At 45.2% G+C, this 25,753-nt stretch overlaps 1 protein-coding gene across 1 annotated transcript in view; it reads right to left on the bottom strand.

The window, feature by feature from the left end:
- ARHGAP35 (Rho GTPase activating protein 35) overlaps nucleotides 1-25,753 on the bottom strand; it is a 73,551-nt gene that overhangs the window by 25,232 nt on the left and 22,566 nt on the right. The gene's annotated exons all lie outside the window — the stretch shown is intronic.

Here is a 25,753-nt window from a genome sequence, read left to right as displayed (position 1 = left end):
TGCAGAATCTTAAGTTTCCTGGCCAGGGACCTGGTCACGGCAGTGAAAGCACTGAGCCCTGAGCACTGGGCTGCCAGGGAGTTCCTACAACAAGCTTTACTGAAATATAATTCACACACCACATGTCGCCCACTGAAAGTATACAATTCAATGATTGTTTGTAAATTTTACAGAACTGTGTAACCATTATCCACAATCACTTTTAGAACATTTTCATCAACCCCAAAAGAAACTTCAAATTCTCCCACCTGTAAGCCCCTGGCAACCACTAATCTACTTTCTGTCTCTGTACATCTGTCTACCCTGGACATTTCATATAAATGGGATCCTAAAATATTTGGTCTTTCGTGACTGGCTTCTTTCACGCAGTATACTGTTTTCAAAGGTCACCCCTGTCGTAATACGCGTACGTACATCGTTCTTTTTATGGTGGAATAACATTCTACTGTACGGACAGACCACAGTTTGTTTACCCACTCGCCTGCTGGGCATTTGGGCCGTCACCACGCTCTTTGCCTATAATGAATAAAGCTGTGTCTCCACGTTATTATGGTTATTACTGCTGCTGTTATTACTATTCTGGCCACACTTGTGCAGCAGGCGGGATTCCAGTTCCCAGACCAGAGACTGAACCCATGTCTCCTGCATTGGGAGCATGGAGTCTTAACTGCTGGACTTCTAGGCTAGTCCCTTACTTTTGAACTCTAAATTCTAGTCATTTACACACATGTCCCCCAACTCAGGAAAGGTGCCCCTGAACCTTCATGGCGAGCTGCACCCTTGGGACACCATGTCTCCCACCAGCCCCGGCTGCTGGCTCTCCCTCCCCTGCTCTGCTGGCGCACACCTCCCTTCCTTCGGAGCCCCTCTGTTTAAACACCCCACCTGAGAAGTTTCACAGGTTCCCGGACTGTTAGCAATACACCTCTACCCTTCACACTAAGGACGCAGGGAAACTAGTTCCCACCGAGAGGCTGCCACTGTGCTCAAGACCCTACTATTTTATGCATCTTTTTATTTCTCCCTTTCTTTAGACACAATCCCATGTTTCCACTGAATGGCACTTTTGAGGAAAGAGGTCTTCTGAATGTCTCGACACTATCCATGCATTCAGAATCATTTATGAGAGCCCTGTGTCCTTGGTTTGGAGGATACAATGATGAAGACCCAGTCCACTGCCTCAAGGAACTTAGGCTCTATTGAGGAAGGAGGACAGTCAGGGTCCAGTGTGGACGTGCTCACAGACCACTGCAGGGCACGGGGTGCTGGGCACTGGCTCAGAGGACAGGCCACAGAAGGACTCCAGAGGGGACTCTTGGAAGGCACCAGCAAGTAAAGGCACTGCAGGTGAGAAACAGCACACCAGCTGAGGGCTGTTCCCACCTGTGCGTCTGAAGTTTATCACTGGGGATGAAAATGGCAAGAGGTGAGGCTAGATACCAGATTCTGCTGGCAATGGTATTCCATTTTACCCTGAAGGTAATGGAGAGCCACCGAAGAACTTGAGACAAGGGAGGTGGCGTGATCCCATTCATTTTAGGAAGATATTCGCAGCAGTGTGGATAAAGGGCTGAGCAGACCTGAGACCAGGAGAAAGCCCAATTACCAAGAGGCTATGATCATAAACCAGGAAGAGAATGAGACTAATAGCAGCAGCAGCAGAGGCCGGATTCAAGACCACTTAAGTGGGGACAACAACAGGGTCGACTACTTAGGCTGAGTGATGTGGGAGGTTACAAGGGAACGACCTCTCAGAGTTCCCGCAAATTCTTCAGATGAAAACCTCTGAACCCTGCCTTCCCACTGATGAGAACAAGGGCTAATAAACCTTCTCAGGAGCATCAAAATATTTTTTTCCCAATAAAATTTTAAACTGCACCTTATGGGTGAAGGACCCAGAAGTCCTAATGGCCTGCCCTCTGGTTTCCACACAGAAGCACATCCTTAGAATCCCAGGGAACCAGGACAGCACGTCTGAAAACCCCGGGCCAAGCCTGAACGCTGAGCCTGATGTTCAAAGCTTCTAGGCAACACAGCTATGCGGCCAACGGCACCTTTCCCCTCTACACCTGAATCTCCTTCAGGCCACCGTCCCTACCCAGAAGGTTCTTTCCCATCCTTTCTTTGTTACAGAATCCAACTTTCTTTCAGGCCAAGCCCCCAGCCTTGACACTAACAAGCCATCTCAAGGGATTTTCTTTCAACCCAGACTCCACCTAAAGCTTAAGCATCACAGACTTGAGGCAAACTCATACCTTGAACATGAGTTCAATTCCTGGGTTGGGAAGATCCCCTGGAAAAGCAAACGGCACCCCACTGCAGTACTCTTGCCTGGAAAATTCCATGGACTGAGGAGCCCGGTAGGCTACAGTCCATGGGGTCGCAAAGAGTCAGACACGACTTAGAGACTTCACTTTCACGCCTTAAACTATTGATTTCCTTTTCCATGTAGCTGTTTTCGATGGGACTTGGCCTCAGGCTCAGGATCTCCTCAGCACTGAAATTACTCATTAGGCCCAGATACAGGCTGACAAACTAATTTATTATACTCAAACCACCTCATCAACCTTAGAAAGTGAAGACAAACAAATACAAAGACTATGAGTAAAATGAGAAAAAATAGAGATGTCATGATCATGGATTCAAAGAGCATTTACTAGACAAAGATGTTCAACTACATATCAAACATAAACCAAATTAAAATCTCAATGGAATGGCTAAATACACTAAAGAAAAATAATTCAAAAAATCACTTAAGACACTTTGCCAAAAGAAAAAAATAATAGCAAAACTAACTTTAAAAGATCCAATAGAAAAATACCACACAGAGGCTGGTTGGAAGGTTGCCCTGTAGACCCTGGTGGTTGTCAGGCATGCAGACGAAGCCAGGCACTGGGGCTGGAGAAAAATGGAAGCTTTGCCGCCAATGACTTTCTTTACTGAGACCCCCGTGAGGGCAACATCAACTGTCTTATAATCTCTGAACCTGCAGCACCTAAGGGGGAACTGGCACATAAAAAGTTTTTTTAATTTTTAGGACAGTGTGAGGCTACAGAATATTCTGGTAAAGAGCTGAAAATGATGAATTCTACCAGTTATTAGAACACATGATAAAATAAGAATTTAGGACATATGATTCTGGTATAAAAACAAGAAAGTGAAATCTGTAAAAAACAAACAAACAAAAACTTAGAAAAGAACCAATTTTTAGGATTTCACAGTTGATAAAGTAATTGTCACAAGGTACAGGGGAAGGATTAAAAGGTAGTACTACGATAACTGAATAAAAATTTAGCTCAATGCTTCAGATTCGAACAGGCTACCAAAGACTTACCAGGACTATGCATTTCTGCAAAAAGTTTGTGAGTCTTTTAAAGTCTCACCTTGGGCTCATGTTGCTTATGCCTGCCTATTCATTCCTTTCAAAGAATTCACATATTGAATAAATACGGGTAAAATCTTCTTCGACTAAATTCCAACAAGCCATGTCAACTCTTGTGCTGAATGGAAACTGCCCTGACAGTCATATATTACCCTAAATCCAGAGGATCAGTTAAGTCAGACAGAACTTGAAAATAATTCTGGCACACTTCTTCAATAGAGATTGACCGATGGTGCAAAGGAAGACAAAGAAAGATGCCACCCGTGCAAGTTCGCAAAATAAATTAGCAATTGAATCTTCTATTTATAGTAATCTCATCTCTGATGATATGACACGCGGCAGTATCTGGGCAACAGGGTATCAGAGCAACAAATCACTATTTGAAATCACACCACCTGGGTGACAGCACATTAAATTCCATGTACAGTGGGGACAGGAAAATCACCAACACCGTCATATCCTTTCAGAAAGTAACAATCCAGGAAGACAAGGTAAAGATGTGAAAAGTGTAATCAAATTAAAGACACTACAAGATAAGCTATAAGGCAGATCTGAGGACAGTGACTGCAGCCATGAAATGAAAAGACGCCTGCTCCTTGGAAGAAAAGCTATGACGAACCTAGACAGCGTATTAAAAAGCAGAGACATTACTTTGCTGCCAAAGGTCCACACAGTCAAAGCTATGGTTTTTTCAGTAGTCATGTATGGATGTGAGCTGGACCACAAAGAAGGCTGAACGCCAAAGAATCGATGCTTTTGAACTGTGGTGTTGGAGAAGACTCTCGAGAGTCCCTTGGACTGCAAGGAGAGTAAACCAGTCAACCCTAAAGGAAACCAATCCTAAATATTCATTGGAAGGACTGACACTGAAGTTCCAATCCTTTGGGCACCTGATGTGAAGAGCCAACTCACCGGAAAAGACCCTGACGCCAGGAAAGATTGAAGGCAGGAGGGAAAGGGGATGGCAGAGGATGAGATGGTTGGATGGCACCACCAACTGAATGGACATGAGTTTGAGCAAACTCTGGGAGATGATGAAGGACAGGGAAGCCTGGCGTGCTGCAGTCCATGGGGTCGCAAAGAGTCAGACACGATTGGGCGAGTGAGTAACAACAAATAAGGTGCAACACAGTGCCTGCGAGGCAGAGCACACAGACAACATCGGCAGAAAAGCCCAGAAGAGGGAGAGGGAGGCCAGCAGGAGTCAGGAGGACCAGTCAGTGAGAAGGCGTGATGCAAACTTCATCTCTGGTAACAGACTGACTTGCTGAGGCCAGAGTGGAGGAGGGCAGAGGGTGAAGGCAAACAAAAGGGCTGAAAGCAACGAGGTGGGCTAGGGGCCTGGAGTGAGGTCCCACGTGGGAATTTTCTACTCAGAGTGCCCACTTACAGAAGGCCCCCTCTGGTTCAAAATCAGGGCTTTTCAATTTGGCGTCTCTTCAGTTTCATACCCAGAATGTCTTCCCGCAGCTCTGTATTTACCAGTGCCTCTTTAGAATAGATCAGGAACTGTCTTTAACACTTCCTCCACGTGTCACGGATGTTTAAGATTTAAGAGGTGGCCAGTCTGGACTTCGCTAAAGTTTGCACAAATCTCTTGGTATTGTCAGGACATGGCCTAGACCATGATAAGGCTGTCTTATATTAAGAGGGCTGTGTAATTTAGCCACTATTTCTAACTCATGATCGAATGGGACATCCGACACAGATGTACTGCTAGCACTAGCAAAGTCAGTAGGTGTGTTCATGCCAGAATGCATCTTAATCTCCGATCAATGTCTCGACCACAAGGAAAATTTCTGACCACAGGAAATGCTTGAATAACCAGCTATGCTTTGACTCACAGAAGGTTTCCAGATACAATCTCCATAGCAAAATAAAGGACTCCTGGATGCTGAAAATCACCCATCTTGGGAGTCACACAGCATGCAAACAATTCCTTGGAATCCACCACTCTCCTAAAGCAGGCCAGGAAGGATAATACATAAATCTGTTTCCTTTTTACTCTGAACAAACAATTTTACTGAAAAAGATACAACTATCTGAAATAGGGACTGGCCCGAAAACAACCAAAAATAAGCAGTGGAAAGGGCAGAGTAGGATGCAGTGAGAGGCCTCAAGGAACAGATTAGGATGCAGTGAGAGGCCTCAAGGAAAAGAAATGAGGGGCCGGCGGGAGGACAGAGAACTACAGACCTTTTGAGCTTATCGACTGGGTGTGTGAGGCCTGCGCTAGGGTTTTCCCAAACAAAGCGATGTAAGCTGTAAGATCAGAAACTCCCATTTGACACCTCCGTTGGCTCTCAGACACACCATTATTCTTCAAGGGCCTGGAGGTGAGAGACGCTGTCACACGCTCACAGCCTTCCTAAGTGCTAACAGCATCGCTAGTCCAATCTTGGCAAGACAGGCTAGGGCTCCGGCTTCCAGGGAGAAGCTCTCAGAAGCCTCGGCTGCATCTGGCAGGAGAGGAAGGAAACTCTTCAACTCTTGGGGTCTCTTTGGTTTATAGAACCAAAGAGTTGGGCCAGATGCCTAAAAAACCAAAAAACTCTCTTTTATACATTAAAACTCTCATAATACACATTTGAAAATTTATAGAGAAATGTACAATGATAAACATAAATGATAGAATGATTCAAAAAAAATCATCTTGTTCAACTGCCTACAATGTTGGTGAAGTTCATGAACGTGTGGAACAGCATCCAGACCAAGACACAGAGCATTTCCAGTCTTCCAGAAGCCCCCTCGTCGTCTCTATTCCTCACCAAGGATAACCACTGTGCTGCCTTACAAGAGCATAGGTAAGTTTCTCCTGTTTTTTTCTTTGTATAAACAGAATCATAGAGTATGTATTCTTTTGTCTCTGGCATCTTATATGTTCATGAAATTCACCAATATTGAGGAGAGCTGAATAGGATGATTTTTTAAGGCATCTTGCAGTTCTAATGTATTACCATTTTAAACACACTGTGCTGCCCTTACACACTGAACAGTATTTTGGCAATACCCATCGAAACATAAAACGTCCACTTAGCGGACGTTTTACTAAGTGTATTTCTCCTTCAGATGTATTTGTACACCTGTATGTGTCTGAATACACCTGCCTATAGACAGATATCCACTGAAGTGCTGTTTAAATGTCCCTCAACAGCAAATAAATTATGATACATCCAGGCCAAGAAATCCTATGCAGTGAAAGGGAGGATGAGGAGGAAGCACAAGTGGAAGAGGAAAAGTTAAGTCATAGCAGTAATTTATACTCACCAATATGGGAAAATGTGCCCAATATATTTTTCAGGTGGAAAAAAATAAGTTACAGAACAGCATGTTTTGTGCTGCTGCAACTGTGTATGAACACATTGTGCACGGGATGTTTGTTAAGTGTGTGTGTGTGTGTGTGTGTGTGCACAAAATAACTCTCTGCAAGACGACCTCTCAAACTCCTAATAGCAGGTAACTATGAGGAGTGAGAGGCAACTTTAACTTTTCCATTTCAAACAGTTTCTATATAATTTAGTTTTTTAAAGTAATATACATGTGTTGTTTGGAGAAGGCAATGGCACCCCACTCCAGTGCTCTTGCCTGGAGAATCCCATGGATGGAGGAGCCTGGTGGGCTGCCGTCTATGGGGTCGCACAGAGTCGGACACGACTGAAGCGACTTAGCAGCAGCAGCAGCAGCACATGTGTTGTTTAACTTCTTTTCATACAATATAGCAATTACATACCGAAGTAAATAGATAAAAAGCCTTATTTTTCAGCACTACCCCTATTGAAAATCTCTCTCCTCACCCAGAGCTGTCTGGGAGGAACTCCTGAAACCGCTGCTATTTTCAAACAGTTTCACATCAAGTCACAAGCATATACACATAGGTTCACTCTACCTGATCATGAGATCATACTACACGCTCTATTTTGCAACTTGCTTTTCCCACCTTACAATCAATCTTGGACACACAATCCCATACTGGTTAGATAAACCTCATCTTTTTAACATCTGCCTAGAGCTCCCCTGTACAGATGCGTTATTCTATTAACAGACATCCTTGTACATATCTTTGAGGACACATGCAACCAGTTCCACAGGACAAATTCCCAGAAGGGCCCATGACTGGGGTAAAGAAAGTAAGAGTTCTAAAATTTTAACAGATGGTGCCAAATTATCTTTTTAAAAGGTTATGACTATATTCCCACCAACAGCACACAAGTACACCAAATTCTAAACATTCTTCCTTTGATTATATTTTTAACAAGGAGTACCTATCTTACAACAACAACAAGTGCCATAATAAAAAGGAATAGAAACCTTTAGGTTTAGGATCTAGCAAAAAAAAATAAGTCTTAAGTGTAACCTGTTTTAAAAGCTGGCCTCCCACCTGCCAGATTTACTTAGAAGGCCAAAGAAAGCACCTAACTTACTACTACGCATATATCCCCACCCACAAAGAACGCTGGCCCTGGACATTATGATCAGAAGCCATCAGGCCACCACACTTGCTGGCTGCCGAGGTCCATGCGACAATCAGACAAAAGAAGTACTGTTTGTGTTGCCATGAATTGTGTTTCTCTGCCCTGTCAAGACTTCCTTTTAAAATGATTTGGGTTTTGGCTCCCTGCTTCTAGGAAATGCCAAATGTTGTTAAGGGCTAGCATTTCAAAGCACAGACAACCAGGGCTGTTATGCTAGTTATAGGAAGGTAGGCAGATTTTTAAGTCAGCAAGGCCATCGTCATACACAGGCTGGTCTAACAAGCCTTCCATTTAAAAGCTGGGGATACTCGGGTCTTAAGATATAAATAATGAAGATTAAGAGCTTGAGTTCTGGAATTAGATAGATCTACATTTGAGCTGAATCTGCTACTTTTAAGTTTAAGCTACTTTTAGGCAAATGACTTAATTTTTCTCAATACTAGCGCATCATTGCAACAGGAAACTAATAGCCTCTGCCTCATAAGACTGCGTGGGGATTAAGTAAGACCATGCAGAAGAGAAAAGAGCTCAGAACCTTCTTCCTCTGTAAAACCACTCAGGAAGTTCTCTGCAGAGCTGGGCACAGACATTCTGATCCACTGGGATGCTAAAAGAAAAATGCACAAACACCAGGAATTCTAAACAGAATACTTGCCAACTCTGCTGACAACTGACAGGCAGCATGGGCGTCCTCAGTGCTTCTCCCGTGCCCCACTCTCCTTTCCTGGGAACAAGGAAGAATAAGCTCCTTTGCTCTACTGTGGTTGGGTAAGGCCACGTGACCAGTTCTAACCAATGACTTCTGAGTACAAGTGAGGTGAGGCTGAAACATTTAATTGCTAGAATCAATCTCTCCAGAAGTTTCTTTCCCTTTGCACCTAGCATCATTCAAGAGGGTGCCTGCTCCATCGGGTGGGTCCTTGAGTGATGACAAGGCAAAGCACAGGAGCCAGAAAAAACATTATGAATGGGGGGGGGGGAATCTTTGCTCTTTTAAGGCATTGAAATTTTAATCTGGCCACATCTGAATGATACATTATGGCCAGCGGAAAAGAAAAATTTAGCTAAAGAAATTACAGTAATAATTAAGGTTGGGGTGAAAAATAAAATCTGTTCTCTAGAAAGGATCTTTCTTTATGTAAATTAAAGAATGAAAACCTGTGAAATTCTCCATTGACCTAAGGAAGCCACGGGGGTCTGTGCAGCTCTTATCCACAGACTCACAAAAAGCTTCCTGTTTCGGTGATCGACTGGTCTGCATTTACTCCTGCCCCACACACTGTTGGATCATACGGGAGACATATCCTTCTTAAGTTTCCTGGCAGAGTGATAAACACACACACACACACTGATAACTGTGGACAGAGACCTAACTGAAATGCTAATAAAATCAGAGGGAGACAGAAATGGGCAATGGAGGGAAGGCAGGAAAGGGTCTAAACACATCCTTCTCTCTAAACCCTCAAGCGGCTCCCTGAACAAGATCAGGTTACCTTTAAGTGACAGAAGCAGCCAAGTCCCTACCAATGCTAGTGGAAGTTCTCATCAGTAAGCAAAAACTAAAGACTGTAAAAAAGTGAGTTTTTCAGAATGCTAAATTTACTAAAGTTAGAAGACTGTACTTGGTTTTCAAATGGCAGAATAGAGACTTGACCCCTTTCTCCACTAAAGAACCACACAAAAGCAACCAGAAGAATGAGAAACAGAAATAGCACGTCTTTGACAAAACTAGAGACTCTGTGACCCCAAACCCCAATACACGAGTAAGAACCATCAAATGCTGTGAAGGTCAAATAAGGGTGTGGGAAAGCGATGAGAGAGGACGCTTGTTGTTACAGATGTCGGACAAAGCGGGCAAGTCCTTTTCTAAAAAGTAAACGCTTCTTTCTAAGGCGGGCAAGACCAGCAAGCCATTGTTTCTAACAGTGGGAACTGGCTCAGGGATTGGTGACTGAGGCTTCCTCAGGCCCAGTCCAGCCCGAAGAATCACACACACAAGTCAAACCTCCAGGAAGCAGTCTGTCGGGGGCAGGGTGACAAGAGCGAGACTGCCTGGGGCATCACAGCTGCCATTTCCAGACGTCTGGGGGCAAGGAAGGCTGGGAGGGTATTCAAGAAAACCCCCCGCTAGGCTAGCCCCTTCCCAAAGGAATTTTCTACAGATTGCTAGACTGGAAGGAATCACCCCATTCAAGGATGGAGGACAATTTTATAAAAGGATCTAGCACATACTGAACCATTTCAAAAATGGTTGATGGTAAACTTTGTTATGCATATTTTAATCACAATTTTAAACAAGGAACCAGCACAAGACTACTAGCAAAAATCAAAGAAAACAAGAAAACCCGCAAGAAAAACCAATTGCAAAGAACATTCATCCAAAAATGCTGCCACTAGTAAATAAAAACATATTCCCATGAAATAAAAGACAAAGAAACAATGCAATCTCCTCTGTGAAACAATGTGTAAAGCAGAGATATACTTAGAAAAGATATGAGACAACAAAAAGTAGATAAAACATTTAAGCACAGAGCTAGGGAAGTAGGAGAGAAAAATAAATCTTTTTCCATTATAGAAACCAAAATCACACGGAAAAGGAAGGACACTGCTGAAAAAGCTGGAAGGGATGCACAGAAGTCAGGACGGCTTCAATCTACAGATTAAAGTGGCTCACTCTGCTCCAGGAAAAACTGACTTAATTCAATTAACAAGGTATGTCCTGGTAAAGTTATTAAACTTTAAAAAGAGACAGTGAAGAAAGGCAATCTTCAAGGCACTGAGGCGAAACACAGGCTGGCTTCAGACTGCTCCGCCACAGAGCCCACACTAGAAGATAGCAAAGCACGCCTAGAAAGGCCTCGAGGAAAGAAAGGCTAACCCCATTTTATACACAGCAAGACTGCCATTTAAATATAAAGACAATAAACATCTCTCAATGTTCAAGAGGAAAAACAAATCTCTACAGAATAACCGCATTTATGCACACTAATGTAAAAACTAGCAATCAGCAGCACATTTAAAAATAATACTCTATAATCAAGGCATCTGTTTTTACTCTCACTTCTGACACCAAACGTGTGTGGGTTTTTTCACACCGACTAATTCTCCAGCTCTCCGGAGACCAGCTGGATGTCCAAAACAACTGAGTTCTGACACTAACTATGTCTGGAGTCAGGGCAGATCCCCAGGTTAAGGGTTCGGTCCCACAGGACCGGCCCCCACTTTGGGCACCAGTCACAAGTCCCGGGCCTCCTGTACTTCTGGCCGACAGACTGCAAGTCAGGAGTTCCATGATCCCCTTTTCAGGTTTGATAACTTGCCAAAACAGCTGGCAAATTCAAGAACACATTTTTGTTTAATAATATAGCTGGTTTATTAGCTATATTATATATATAATATATATATATAGAAGGATACAAGGAGTCCCAGGTGGCACCAATGGTAAAGAACTCGCCTGCCAATGCGGGAGACGGAAGAGATGTCAGTTTGATCCCTGGGTCAGGAAGGTCCCTGGAGTAGGACACAGCAACCCACTCCAGTATTCTTGCTTAGAGAATCCCATGGTCAGAGGAACCTGGTGGGCTACAGTTCGGGTGGCAAAGAGTTGGACACCACTGAAGTGACAGCATGTAAGGACATGAAGGAAAACAACTCAGCAACGGGCAAGTGGGAAGATGCGCAAGGCAAGGTGTGGGAAAAGAGGCACGGAGCCTCTATGCCCTCTCCGAGCACCCTCCCAACACCTCAACCAGAAAGCTCTTTGAACTCCATCATTTAGGGGTTTTTATAGAGGCTTCATTACATAGGTATGACGGCTTAAAGCACTGGCCACTGGTGAATGAACTCAGTCTCCAGCCACTTGCCTCTCCCCAGAGGTTGGCGGGGGTGGTGGGGCTAAAACGTCCAACCTTCTAATCATGCCTTGGTCTTTCCGGTGACCAGTCCCATCCTGAAGCTCTCTAGGGACCCTAAGTCACCAGTCATTTCATTAGCCGATAAAAGACACTCACCTGTCCAGAGATCCTGTGAGTCAGAACCTGAGAACAAAGACCAAATAATCTATTTCCCAGTATATCACACCAAGTATGATTCATTCTAGGACTGCTGGAGTGGGTCAACAGTAGAAAATTATTAATGTATCCCAAATAGATCAAAAGTGAAAAATTATGACTGCATCGTTATAAAAACTAAAAATAAACAAAAACTCTTAGTGAAAAAGGATGGATGGTAAGTTTTTAGGAAAAAAAAAAAAAGATTATTTCATCCCAAAGGCAACAAGGAAGAAGGCAAGAATATCCACTATTACTAACTGGCATTATGTGATATAGTCCTGGAGGTACTATTGGCCAATATAATTAGTTCAAAGGAGGGTAAAATCAGAGGAATAAACATGAGGAAAAGAAGTCAAATGATAATTATTTACAAGTGCTATTACTTATTTACCTAAAAAAACCCCAGGAAGTTCTATGTCTTGACTGTGGTGAGCATTACAAAACTATACACATTCATCAAAATTCATTGGGTGTAAACTTAAAATTGGTGAGTTTTATTATATGTAAATCATATCTCAATAAACCCGAACGAATCATTTGAAACACCATTAAGAGCAATAAAATATTCAGTAAGGAGTCTGAATACAAAGTTAATATGCAGAAATCAAAAGTCTTTATCTATATAAACACATATATTAGTCCCTTTTTATACGTGTGCTCCCCCGAAAGAAAAGTCAAGAGCTACATGAAGTTTAAAATACTACTGAGAGACAAAAAAAAACCCATCATAAAAATAACATCATAAACATGTCAACAGTTAATGTATGATTTAATATGATCCCAGCAGGATTACAAAAGGGTTATTTTAAAAATTAAACAGATTCTGAAGTTCATACAGAAAATTAAACAAGCAAAAAAAAGCCAAGATAATTCCAAAGTGGGTACCTAGAAAACTCAGACACTAAAACAGTATAGCTCTGGGACAAAATGCATGTCTAGCTAGCTAGATCAGTGAGATGAGAGGGTTCAAAAAGATACTCCAGTACTAGAATTCGGTAGTGTGTATGTAATACATACAAGTGGCTTTCAAATCAGTAGAAGACAGAAGATGCAATAAATAACGCTGCATCCTCCACAAAACACATTTCAGATAAAACCATAAACAGCAGGGAAAAGCTACAGTGGACTGAAGCCAAAGCTGGCTGGCACGCTCTGTCCCCCCAGCACGCTGCAGGCGAGAGCATTAGTCCACCGAATCAGAGTCTGGGCGCTGCTGCAGGAGCAGCCGCGACTAAACCGACCACCTCTTAGCAGACACGACCGAGCGGCTGGACTGGAAAAGCTGTCAGACCGAAGTTGTGGCGAGTCTGCTCCCTACCTTTGGGAAGGCACAGCTGCCAATTATCTCTAACTTTTATGGCATTATCAGACGGTCCACCTCACATGGCTGCTGTAAAGATGAGATGAGATACGGCACCCAGCACATGCCTCTTCAAGAGGAACAGAAGGTCTTACTGCTACCTTTCAAATTGAGACCAACATGCCTCAAGGCAAGGATAGTTGCAAAGTTTCATCATTTAAAAACACTTCTGTGTGTCTCTTCTTTGATCTTCCATCGCACCATGCAGCACAGGCAAGGCAGATATTACCTCCATTCTGCACCGGAGAAATGAAGGGAGAGAGAGGAGAGAGGACTCCAGCCTGGCTCTGCGGGCTCGTGGTCTTGAACGTGGGCGTACCCCTCATTTCCTAACTCATGTTCTGTTCATTGTCTTCTGGATTCCTGAAGATGCTCACCAAACACCCTCATGGCCTGAATGAGTGAGCAGCAGATCCAGAACTTGAGTCAGATGTTCTGATGCCTGCCATCTGTCACCTTGTCATCATACAAAAATGGCCACCATGCCTGACTTCAGAAATCTGAAGTAACTGAGAAAGCCTACTTGGATGAATAAAACACCTAAGCTACAAATTTAATAGTTTAAGTCAGACTTTGGGGCGGGGTGGGGGGAAAGATGAAGGATGGTACCATCTGAACAGCAGTATTAGAAGGCCTGTTTCCAGAATAACCAAAAGTCATCTGTGATTAGTATGTTGAGAGCTATAAGAAAGTACTTCTCAAATGCTCAGATATAGTTGGTTAAATCTAAGAAAATTTTGAATATATCAAAATAAGTGTTTTCATCAGCGCCTGCATTTAACAGATGAGGCAACTAGGGCTGGGCCTGGGGAAGTAACCCGCCCCAGATCACAGATCCAGCGAGGTGGCAGGACCAAGCCTGGCACCCAAGCGGGCAGACTCCAGGGGGTTGTTCTTAACCACTCTGCTGTGTTCTCTCTCCTGTTAAACGAGGATTATAAGTGGGTGGCAGCACTAAGGCTCATTTATACTTTCTTCTTTAGATCCTTCGAGGATAAAATTATGACAGTAATAAAGCAATTTCCATTTTGTAAAAAGGACAACTGCTTTTTCCCTAAATGGTTTAAGGGGTTCCCCGATAATCTTGCTTATATTATTTAAATGCTGTGTCAGTCCTTCTCTTCAAAGATCACGCTAAAGATAGGGCTTCCTTACCCCAAACACAGGAAATATGAAATAGTGATGTTCAGATTAGGAAGATACCGTCAGCCTTACATAACTGCCGCCAAGAAGGCTGTTAAAGGCTAGCTGTGTGCAGGGAAAGGACAACTCTTCACAATGAGGATGGAGGGAAATGATGCTGATGAAGAGCCTAGGACTGGGCCCCCTCAATGTTAACTACCCTCATCACAACTGCTGTTACAATAGCCACTACCACATTCCCTCCCTCGGCCCATTTTCACGTCTGCCACTCGAGGCCACCTGACCACTAACACCCACACTTTCTGTACTGCCCCACAATCCTTCCCCCACTAGCTGTTACCACACAGATGGGGGCAGCTTAGAACTGAGGGGCTTCTTAGAACCCAAATCCTTATATTCAATTCAATTCAGATTGGCTGTTTTCACCTTGTTTTTCTTCCCCGAGTCTCAGACATTAAAACAACCACAACAACTACATGACCTACATTTTTCAAAGCTCAGAGGAATTCTGAATTTACTCAGATTTGGGGGTCCTTCACCCCCTTCATGGGTGATGAAGGAACACACGCTTTTCACAGAAAGCCCAGGATAGGAAGTGAAATACCTCATTACAGATTAAGTTTCCACAAAAACACTCTCTGGCTGCCACAACCCAAATGCCGGCTCCTGACAACCACAAAAGAAGAAAGAGTTTTTTGTTGTGGTTTTTGAAACACAAAACAGAAACACTGTAGGTGCAGTTATCAGAAGCTACACACTAGAAATGTCTCGTTTCAAACAAACTGCAGCTCACCTGAAAAGATAAATTGTATGAGTTTGTTTTTACACTGCTGGGAGGCCACCGAATTTAAATAGACAAAGGAGTCCAGCCAAGAGGGAAAGAATGCAAACTGGGGTGAAATCACAAGGCCTTGTACCATCTCTGTTTGAAAAAGTGGATTCAATTGTCTGATACCCAAGTAATCTTACATTTCAAACAAACAAACCACCTGAGCACCTGATTCAATACAAAAGAGTGAACTGATCTTTTTAGACCAGGATTCTCAAGTGATGCTCTTCCATGTCTTCTTCCACCAGCTTCAGTCCTCCTGACTTTCTGTGGCCTCAGTTCCCACTCCTACTGACCCAATTGCTCTGCTTTGGTCAAGTGAACACAAAGATCCCTGCCCGTGGTCTCTGGAGAGCTAGGCCCCAAGGGGAGGCATAAATGAAGAAAGCCAGCCCTTAAGGACCTCAGGGGCCGTGACGTCTGCATCAATCACCCTGCCACCTCTGGTCTTCTGCTTAGGCTACCACGACAAAACGTCTCAGCCTAGACAGTGCACGACCAAGGTGCTGGCCAACCTGGTTTCTGGTGAGAGATCTCTCAAGCCTCCTCTTGTAAGGACACGAATCCTCTTAGACCAGGGCCCCACCCAATGACTTCAATTAACCTCGATACAGGGAAAACCAGCCGTAGCAGAGGCATGTCTACAGAGGGAAGCTTAAGAAAGACCGGGGATCTGTCATGTGGGAGGGGAGACAACATATGAGGCAGCAGGAACAGTGATGAGGGGAGGCCTGGAGGCATGGAATTGCACAGCAGAAAGAGAGATGAGGTTGGAATGGCCTGCTAGGACCAGCAAGTGACCCATCTGCACGCCATTTCTGGCATTCTTCCAGTTCTGGCCTTAATCCAACCTCCCTGCCCCGGGCCCCCCTACATTCGAATTACATACACACCTCCACCCTTTCAGGTCTAAAGGTTTAGAGGAACCCATCAGCATTATGAGAGACTGGGCACATATGCAGAGAAAGGAAGCCCAGAATGGAGGAAGATTTGCAGAAAGGCAGCTAGATCAACTGCAACTTTTTAAGATCAAGTGCTTTTAAGTCTTCAAGGGTCAGAACTGGTCTCCACACAGTACCCAAGATTGTTTTATTAAACAAAGGCCAATTACTGTCCCTTCACTTAAAACCCTCCAATGGCTTCTTACCTCACTCAGAATAAAAGCCAAGGTCCTTAACCAGGAATGCTTCAGTCTCTGGAATTTTATACTTGATGTTCTGTCTGGAAGGTTCTTCCCTGGGTAACTGCATGTCTCCCTTCCTCACTGACTTCAGGCTCTCATGAAAAGGCACTCTCACCCAGCCCCCCTATCTAAAATTTTAACACTCAACCCGGACATTTCACATACCACTCTCCTGCTTCATTTTTTTCCTCTCAAGCACTAGTCACGAAGATTCTTTATATTTTGTCAGTCACTGTCTCCCCCACCAGAATGCACTGCATGTTGCACGAGGGCAAGGATCTCCTATCTCTTTTGCCCAATACTGTATCATCAGCATCTTCAACAGCACACGGCACACAGTACAGACGGTGCTCGGTATCAATGTGCTGAACGAACGAGAAAGGACAGGATCCTCACGCACTCCAGTCCTCTGGCTCTCTGGAACCAGGCAGAGTAATAAATGCACAGTTATCTAACAAGTGAGGTAATACAGAGCTGAAGACGGCTCTGCAGAAAAAAAGATCCCCAAGTACACGTAACAGACGTCCTGACTGTAAGGGGTGAACACCTACAGAGGGATTAAAAACCCACCCAGAAACGACTGAAGGCCAAGCAAGAAGTCACTACTGAAAATTTCTCCACAAAATGACGAGGTCTCCCCTTTTCTGAGTGTTTAGGTTGTGCCAGGCCAAGTGCCTTACACACATGATCTCATTCAGCCCTTATAACCCTAATAAGGTGCATTAGCTGCATTTGACGGAGGGAGCACAGAGCTCAGAGATGTGAAGCGGTTTAACTAAGAAATGCAGCTGAGCTGGGCTTGCGAACCAGGTGTGACCAGTTCCAAAGTCCCTGCTTGACCGCTTGGCTCGTAAGCCCTTTGAAACTCAGAAAGGGGAGTGAGTCAAGGGGCTGCTCTTCCTGGAGGGAGAGGCCTGGGCTGGACCCGGAAGTGAGGTACCTCTGCAGAGGGGAGGGGAACAAAGCCCGGTGAAGGAGAGGGTTTGGCAAGCTGAGAGGCCCAGTGGGAGCGAGGACACACTGCAGCGTCAGAACTAAGAGCAGCAGCGACAAAAGCTATCTGACCACGTACAGCCTGCCAGGGACTGTTGTAAGGTTTTTTAACGTACTGAATGGCCTCAGTGATTCAAAGTAATATCATTATCCTCATCTTACAGTCAAGGAAACTGAGTCACAGAGAGGTTAAACACTAGTTCACAAGCAGCAAAACAGAGATTTGGACCCAGGCAGCCCGGCTCCAGGTTCTTACTGTACAGATTAGTCAGCAGAAAGAACAAAGGGGGAGAAGGCCATCAAAGCACACGCACCATGCACGTGCACATGCGCACAGTCCCCACAGGCACATGGCAAGTTCTCCCGGCTTCTCCATGGCCCGCCCCCAGTTACTAGTAACAGTTGCAATCTGTCCTCTCCCCAGCTCCACCCCCTGCCTTCATCTGCCCTGATGCGCTTGTTGCCAGGCTGTTTCCCAAAGGCCTCTGATCTAATGGCAAGCGTTTCTCCCCAAAGATGCTCCCCTCAATTAGTGGTGAAATTTAAATCTGCCATGCAGACAGCACTCTGCTCATTTATCCAGGCAAACGAGCTCAATAAGGAGGAAGGTCACAGCTCTAAGTATTTGTCAAAGAGCATTTTACAGAGGGCTTCCATTTGCACAGAGGAGCCATGGACCACCTCTGACCTGCAAACAAAGCAGACAAGCTGATCTTCAGCCCTGGCTGCAGGGCTCCACGCTCACCCCCAGAGACCCTGGGGGAAGAGCCTCACTTTCAGACTCTGCTTCACCCTTCCCCCCCTCACAAACTGCCCTCGGGGTTCAACCTTTCATCTCAGAGATTCACTGGAAGGTGTCAACAAGAACACCTACTTATCTGTGCCACAAATGGCTAAAACTGAATCTGAGCAATGCCCTGTGATGGCCTGTCAAGTAAAACCCACGGGGTTATCAGGATCTGCGCTAACCACAGTCTCAACTCAGAACCACAAGGAGAGCCCCAGCAAAGAGCTACACCACAAGGCACTGGAAGAATTCAAGATTCTTCCAGCCAGGCATACTCTGCAATAGGAGTGATCTAGCTGCTAAAGCAATATACGACACACTTTGTGTACCCACACCCACCCCTGCCAGAACTACCCCCTACCCCTTAGAAGATGGGAAACACAAAGCCATAAATGGGTAGCAGAGATCCCCTTACGGCTGTAGCTCTCAGCCTCATTGACTTATTGCCTCTTCAAGAACTGATATGTACGTCAAGACAGATTTTAAACCAACGTGTTCAACGTACTAAAAGTAACGATTAAAAATGCCTCACCCCTGGGGATACAATTGCAGTACATGAGTGTACATACATGCACCAAATTTCACAGACAAGAATTTTCACAGCAGCACTATTCATAACAGCCCCAACTGGCAAGTGCCCAGATATCCATGAAGAACAGAATGAATAAGTCAGTAGTGGATGAGTCACATGATGGAACAGTATACAGCAATGAGAATGAGTGAGTCACGCAGTCATGGGTGAGTTTAGAGATCCACCCACAGATAAATTGCAGACATAATGCTGAGTCAAAGAAGCTAGGCCACAGCGATGCATCTGGGATGAGGCCATCAGTAAAGTATAAAAGCAGGCAGAATGACTCTGTAACCATCAGAAGCCAGGGTAGTGGTGACCCTGCTAAGTTTTGGAGGGAGTTGGTCATCTTCAGTACCGGGTACTGGTTATATGGGTGTATGCAGTTAGTGGTTATTCATTGAGCTGTACTTAACAGGAGTGCCCTTTTCTTAATGGATACTATACTGTGCTGTTTGTTGCTGTTCAGTTGCTAAGTTGTATCCAACTCTTTGCAACCCCATGGACTGCTGCATGCCAGGCTTCCCTGTCCTTCACTATCTCCTGGAGTTTGCTCAAGCTCATGTCCATTGAGTCAGTGATATATACTTTAACGAAAAGTTTTTTAAAAACTGCTTATGGGGAATTCCCTGGTGGTTCGGTGATTAGGACTCCATGCTGCTACTGCAGAGGGCAAGGGTTCAATCCCTGGTTTGGGAACTAAGATCCCACAAGTCTATGTGGCCAGTAAATAAACAAACAACTAAATAAAAACACTTGATTCTGCCACCTCCTCCTTTCCCATTAAAAAAATTACAAATTAAAAACAAAAAAGAAAAAAACCACAACTGCATATAGCCACTGTCTAACCTCATCCATTACTGTTTGGGGAAGTGTACTGTTGGGCTTTCCACAACCACAGGAGCTCAGTAACAGGAGCCACAAAATGATGGCCAGCATGGACTGAGAACCGCGTACCAGGCACTATGCTAAGAACATCACAATCAGAAGTTCATTTCATTCTAAAAAATTCCCTTTCAAAGAGCTATTATTTTTACTCCCAATTTGAAGGAACTGGAATGAGGCTTAGACAGCTTAAGGTCAGCTACTGCTTGGGAAAGTCAGGACACCAGAGGTGACTCAAAAGCTCACGGACTTAACACTTGGCTACCTGAATGGGAAAGGGGTTCACATTATAAACACAGAAACTGCACTATGCCCCCATTTTTCTTTTTCATGACACTAACCTTTTTATTGAGTCCAGGCCAACTGTCTTGTAAAATGTATCACACTCAGATTTTGTCTGATTATTTCCTCATGTTAAGATTCAGACCAAGTGTTTCTGGCAAGGAGGCATACGATGTTAGGATGAACTGCTACTGGGGGTGCCAGCCCTGACCACCTTTTGATTAAGTGGTAACCCCCCACATCTCTCCATTATAAAGGTACATTTTCCCTTCACAATTAGTAATGCATTGGGTGGTATTTTGAGACCATGCAAACATCAAGTTCCCTCTGTACTTTTTCTCAGTGATTAACCATTGAGGCATAATTTATATATAATAAACTGTATACATTAAAAGTGTACAGCTTAAGGGACTTCCCTGGTGGTACAGTGGCTAAGAATCTGCCTTCTGATGCAGGGGACACGGGTTCGATCCCTGGTTGGGGAACTAAGATTCCACGTGTGGTAGGGCAACTAGACCCACACCACAGCTAGAGAGCCCGCGTGCTGCAATGAAGCGCCACAACCAGGACCCGATGCAGCCCAAAGCATACAGTTTGCTAATTCTGAAATTCACATACGTGAGTAAAATCAGCACCACAATCCAGATATGCAACGGTTCCGTCACCCCCAGAAGGTTTCCCATGGCCCTTGGCAATCAGTTGTTCTTGTCACCCCCAGCTCCCAGGCAACCCGGATCCGCCCCCTGTCACTATAGATTAGCGTGCATTTTCCAGAGCCGTACAGAAATGGAACTATAATCTGTCATCTTTGGTCTGGCTTCCATCCCTCTCAGCATATAATGATCCTGAGGCCTGACAGTGTAGCCGGGTGTGGCAGTAATTCATCCCTTTTGGCCTCCGAGTAGTATTCCAGGGGGTGGATGAACCGGTTTGTTCATCCACCTGAACGGCAGCGGTGAGGGTTCTAGCTGCTCCCTGTCGTCACTTGGTCCTGTCAGTGTGTTAGTCTCCAGTGACTTTAAAACCCAATCATGTTCCTTGCCTGAATTAATTATTCAGTCGTGTAATTATGCCTATCTCCTCCACCCCTGGATATCATGACAGCAACTTTAGTTCAACACAGTGCCTAGCATTAATTAATATAGTAATGGATTAATCCAATAAATATCTGTTGACTGAAGGGAATCTGCCATCCTCCACCACCACCACCACCACCACAAGATGGTAAGCTAAACATTTTTAAACCTATTAATGAATTATCAGGACATTTCTGTCTTTCTACAACCACTTGGGACTGTATCTGGATTTTTCCACTCCATCAGAAATGTCAAGCTTGACTATCAAGGAGTGCCCCTGGAAGTCAGACAGGAAAAAAGCCTTTTGCATTACACAGCCTGCTACGTGCAGGAACTGAAACCCCAACGCAGGGTAGTGTGGCTCAATGCCAGAACTTCCCACAAAGAGCTTTTAAAAATAAATGTGAATTTCAGGGGCAATGTTGTGCCCAGGCAGGTGCTGCCTTGAAAGGCAGTGTCCTGGTGCTCTTACCAGATTTGGGGTAGGACTCCTCCCAGAGAGCAGGGGAAGAGAATATAAATGCTGCCGCCTTCTCTCCAGCCAAGCTAACCCTGCACTTTATTGATCCTGAGGTCCTCTCTGCAATGACAAAAGACCGTGCTGGCCCCTGACTGTACTTCCCAAGAGTCACCTTCCCTCATCTGGGTTCTTACAGCAAGAAAACAATCTCGAGTGAGATGAGATCACGGATGCCAAGTGCCCAGTACAGCACCTGGATCACAGCAAGCACTCAATGAATAAATGTGTCAGGAACAGAAGACGGGGAGAGTTAACACGATGGCAGACCATCTTTGGCATTATTATTTTACACAGCTGCAGGCTTCCTTGACTATATGGAGTTTCCCACTCCATACAGATCAAGAGAAATTAAGATGCATTAACCATACCAGGGCCTACCAATTATTTACATGGTTCAGTCTGAATACATTATAATTCAAGATGCAAAAGAGGGAGGGGCCTTCTGTCCAAATGAAACCGCTTCTCCCTCAGAACGATTCTTCTCAGCTGCCTGTGGAACTTGCTACAGGTGCTGGAGTGCTCACCTCTCAGTAAGAAAGCGATGAAGAAAAGGACCGCTGGATGCCAAGAAACTTTTGCCACTGTCACCCTGCCCCTTCTCCCACTGCCAAAAGAAAAAGATTAAAAGTCACAGACAGGGCAAGAAGATGTGATCTTACACATTACTCAAAGAACTCATTCCTAGAGAATGCTATTTTTAGTGAAACGGCCGACACATGAGGCTGAGGGCCTGGGGAGTCCGTGCTGCAGAGCACGGATGAGCAGGCACGCGGCTCTCAGTCTGCAGTGCACTAGCCCTTCCGGGACGGGGAGGGGTGACCCCTGGAAGCTCCCTTGGGGAGCATCTGTGCTGTGCGACGGGGCTGTTTCTCCCAACTTGGGGAAGGGAGCCTTGACTCAAAACTGGCCCAGAGACTCGGGATTTAAAACCTCAGTTTTGTGACCACCGTGAGATATAAAGACAGCATTCTTATCCGCAGAAACTAGTCTCAGGATGGTGAGCAGGCTCTCCAAGTGAGTTCTCACCCCAACTCCAGGGAGATAAACTGTCCACAAGTGAATATTCCCACTCCCTGCCCGGCACAGAGACCTGAGGTCAGCTGGGCCGACGCGCCCCTGCACCGAGAAGTCACACTGCTATGGAAGGGAAGCGGGGACCCCACAGCCCCGACCAATTTCTCACATGGGTGAAAACTGGAAGAAAAAGTTCCCTACAAAAAAAAAAAAAAGCCAGAAACATAAAGTCAGTCCGACCCGCAGCCAGCACCTCTGCCCACTGCCAGGCGGACCCCAGAAAGGCTGCAGGAGAAGGCACCTTTCCCAGCCCTCGATGCGACCAGAGCCGGGAGACAGAGCCTAACATCCCACAAGCACGGACAGGGGCTGGCCCTGGGCTGGGCTGGGCTAAAGGCACCTGCAGGTCATCTGAACACTCTTCTACCCCCTGGCCCTTTCTTGAACACGTTCCAATTTTAGAAAATATGGAACAAAGATAAATGAACTGGTCAGAAAGCTCAGGGAAAAAAACAGGTGCAAACCAGGACCAATCTCCACCCACATTACGAGCTGACCTAAGGATACGGAGGAGGCGCTCCAACAGAACCCTGGGAACGCAGGGGCAGCGCACCTGGAGGCGAGAAGGCAGCAGCCCTTTCTTCCTGGTTCGCATCTAGCAAGAGCAGCCAATTTTCTCACACAGTGCGGGATCTCGGCCCAGCAGTCCCAGGAAGATGAAACTGGCTGCAAAGCTCCTCCCCCCATATTCCCAGGGACCCGCGTGGGCCCAACTCTTGCCACCCTTTCTCCGGTCAAAGGTTAAAACACAGTCAGCTTGGAGATGAAATCTTAAAAGATGATGCACAAGAAACACAGTGTTAAACCAAAAAACAAGCTGTGGAACAGCAATGTGACCTCATGCTTTTAAACATTTGGGGGACAGTATTAGCAGAAAATATAATCCAACTATTAATGCAGATTACTTCTGGAGAGCTGGGATTATAAGGGACTTTCTGTTACATACCTACACAGTATCTATGTTTATAATAATTTTTTTATAGTGAGCAAGTGTATTGCTCTCATAATACTTTTTTTTTTTTTTTTAATTTTGGCTGTGCTACACAGCTAGCAGGATCTTAGTTCCCTGACCAGGGAATGAACCCAAGCCCCCTGCCTTGGAAGTGTAGAATCTTAACCATTGAACCGCCAAGGAAGACCCAAAAAAAATACTGTTAAGGTGAAGTGGTCCCAACTCATAACGGTCACACCAGTTCCTCCAGTGCAAGGCTCTGCCTGGGTTCCCACTGTGACGCTGGCTGTGACGCGGCAAGTGAGTAGCAACAGAGACTCTGGGGTACGGAAGGCCTCCCTGTGGCTGGTGGAACACCAGCTCCCAGGCACTGCCCCTGAAAATCACGATGCAGTATTTTATTTGCCTGGATGAGCACAGTGTCGAGACGCAGGAGATGGACACAGAAACGGGACACAATGACGTCTGACTCTGAACCGCACGGGCCAGCCTGACAAACAAGCTTCATCTGGAATATCATCTGAATCGGCTGCAAGTGACTGCCTGGTATCCCATGTGGAAATGGGGTCGTATGGTAGTAATATCTACCGTGAGTAAGGCGGGGTGGGGCGTGGTCAGGTGGCAGCACAGACCTCCCCTAAGGAAGTGCAAGTTCAAGACTTACAGACATGGCTGCCAGGGGAAGGATGGGGGAAGGATAGTTAGGGAGTTTGGGATGGACATTTACACAGTGCTGTATTTAAAATGGATAACCAACAAGGACCTACTGTACAGCACAGGGAACTCTGCTCGATGTTATATGGCAGCCTGGATGGGAGGGGAGTTTGTGGGAGAATGGATACGTGTGTTATGTATGGCTGAGTCCCTTTGCTGTCTGGCTGAAACTATCACAACATAGGTAATTAGCTATACTCTAATATAAAACAAAAAGTTAAAAGAAAAAGTATAAGTTCAGTATAAATCAGTCCAAGCTGGGGGAAAAACCTGATCCATAGTTTATTCATTCACCAAAATGTAAGCGAGTCCCTGCGCCCACTTTACAGCTGCGCTCTGTCCAGGGAGGGAGGGGGCAGTGCTGCTGCCCGCCACCCTGTCTGTGGTCTGGCCCTCGGCTCACGCAGGAGCCACGTGACGATGAGGCGGTGGCCCGTGGTGTCAGAAGGGGGCCGAGGACACCGGAGAACCACAGACAGCACACCACAGAAGGGGGCAGTCCACATGGCAACTGTCTAGACTCTTCAGAAAGACTCAGCATTAAAAAAGGAAGGCAGTGAGAACTGTTCTCAACTAGAAGGGACTAAGGAGGCAATCGATAAATGCACTGTGAATACTGATAGGATTCTAGCACAAAAATTTCAGCTCTAAGAGGCAGTTTTAAGTCAACTGAGTACATCTGAGTCAACACAGACAGTGTAAGAAATGCTCCTGAATTAATGCTAATATTCTTAGAGAAGTCCTAGCGCCAAAGAAGTGATGCTTTTGAACTGTGGTATCGGAGAAGAGTCTTGAGTCCCCTGGATTGCAAGGAGATCAAACCAGTCAATCCTAAAGAAAATCAATCCTGAATACTCATTGGAAGGACTAATGATGAAGCTGAAGCTCCAATACTTTGGCCACCTGATGCGAAGAGCTCATTCATTGGAAAAGACCGATGCTGGGAAAGACTGAAGGCAGGAAGAGAAGGGGACAACAGAGGACGAGATGGTTGGATGGCATCACCGACTTGATGGACATGAGTTTGAGCAAGCTCTGGGAGTTGGTGACGGACAGGGAAGCCTAGGGTGCTGCAGTCCATGGGGTCACAGTCAGACACGACTGACTGAACAATTCTTAAAATTGATAATATTATTCCAGTTATGGGGGAAAAAGTTCTTAAGCTTAGGGATATATCCTGAGATTTTCTGGGAGCCAAGTGACATGGTGTCTGCAGCTCACTTTCAAATGACTTAACAACATACAATTGTGGGGAGAAAGGGAAAAAGTGGCAAAATGGTACCCACTGGTGAGTACTGGGAGATTACTATTCTTTCCATGGGTTTTACCATGTTCAAATGTAAAAGTTAGGGAGAAAAGAGAAGTCATAACTCGGTACAGCTGACCAGCAACAGGAAGACCAAACACTCCAGGTGAAGCTGAGCATGGCGAGCAGCCTGCACCGAGCACTCCGTGGGCCGGTGCCACACGCGCTGCCC

The sequence above is a fragment of the Bison bison genome, unplaced genomic scaffold (genome assembly GCF_000754665.1).
Source record: "Bison bison bison isolate TAMUID 2011002044 unplaced genomic scaffold, Bison_UMD1.0 scf7180017864313, whole genome shotgun sequence".
Classification (NCBI taxonomy): domain Eukaryota; kingdom Metazoa; phylum Chordata; class Mammalia; order Artiodactyla; family Bovidae; genus Bison; species Bison bison.
The sequence above is the reverse complement of the archived record's forward strand: the minus strand, read 5'-3'. Positions and strand labels throughout refer to the sequence as shown.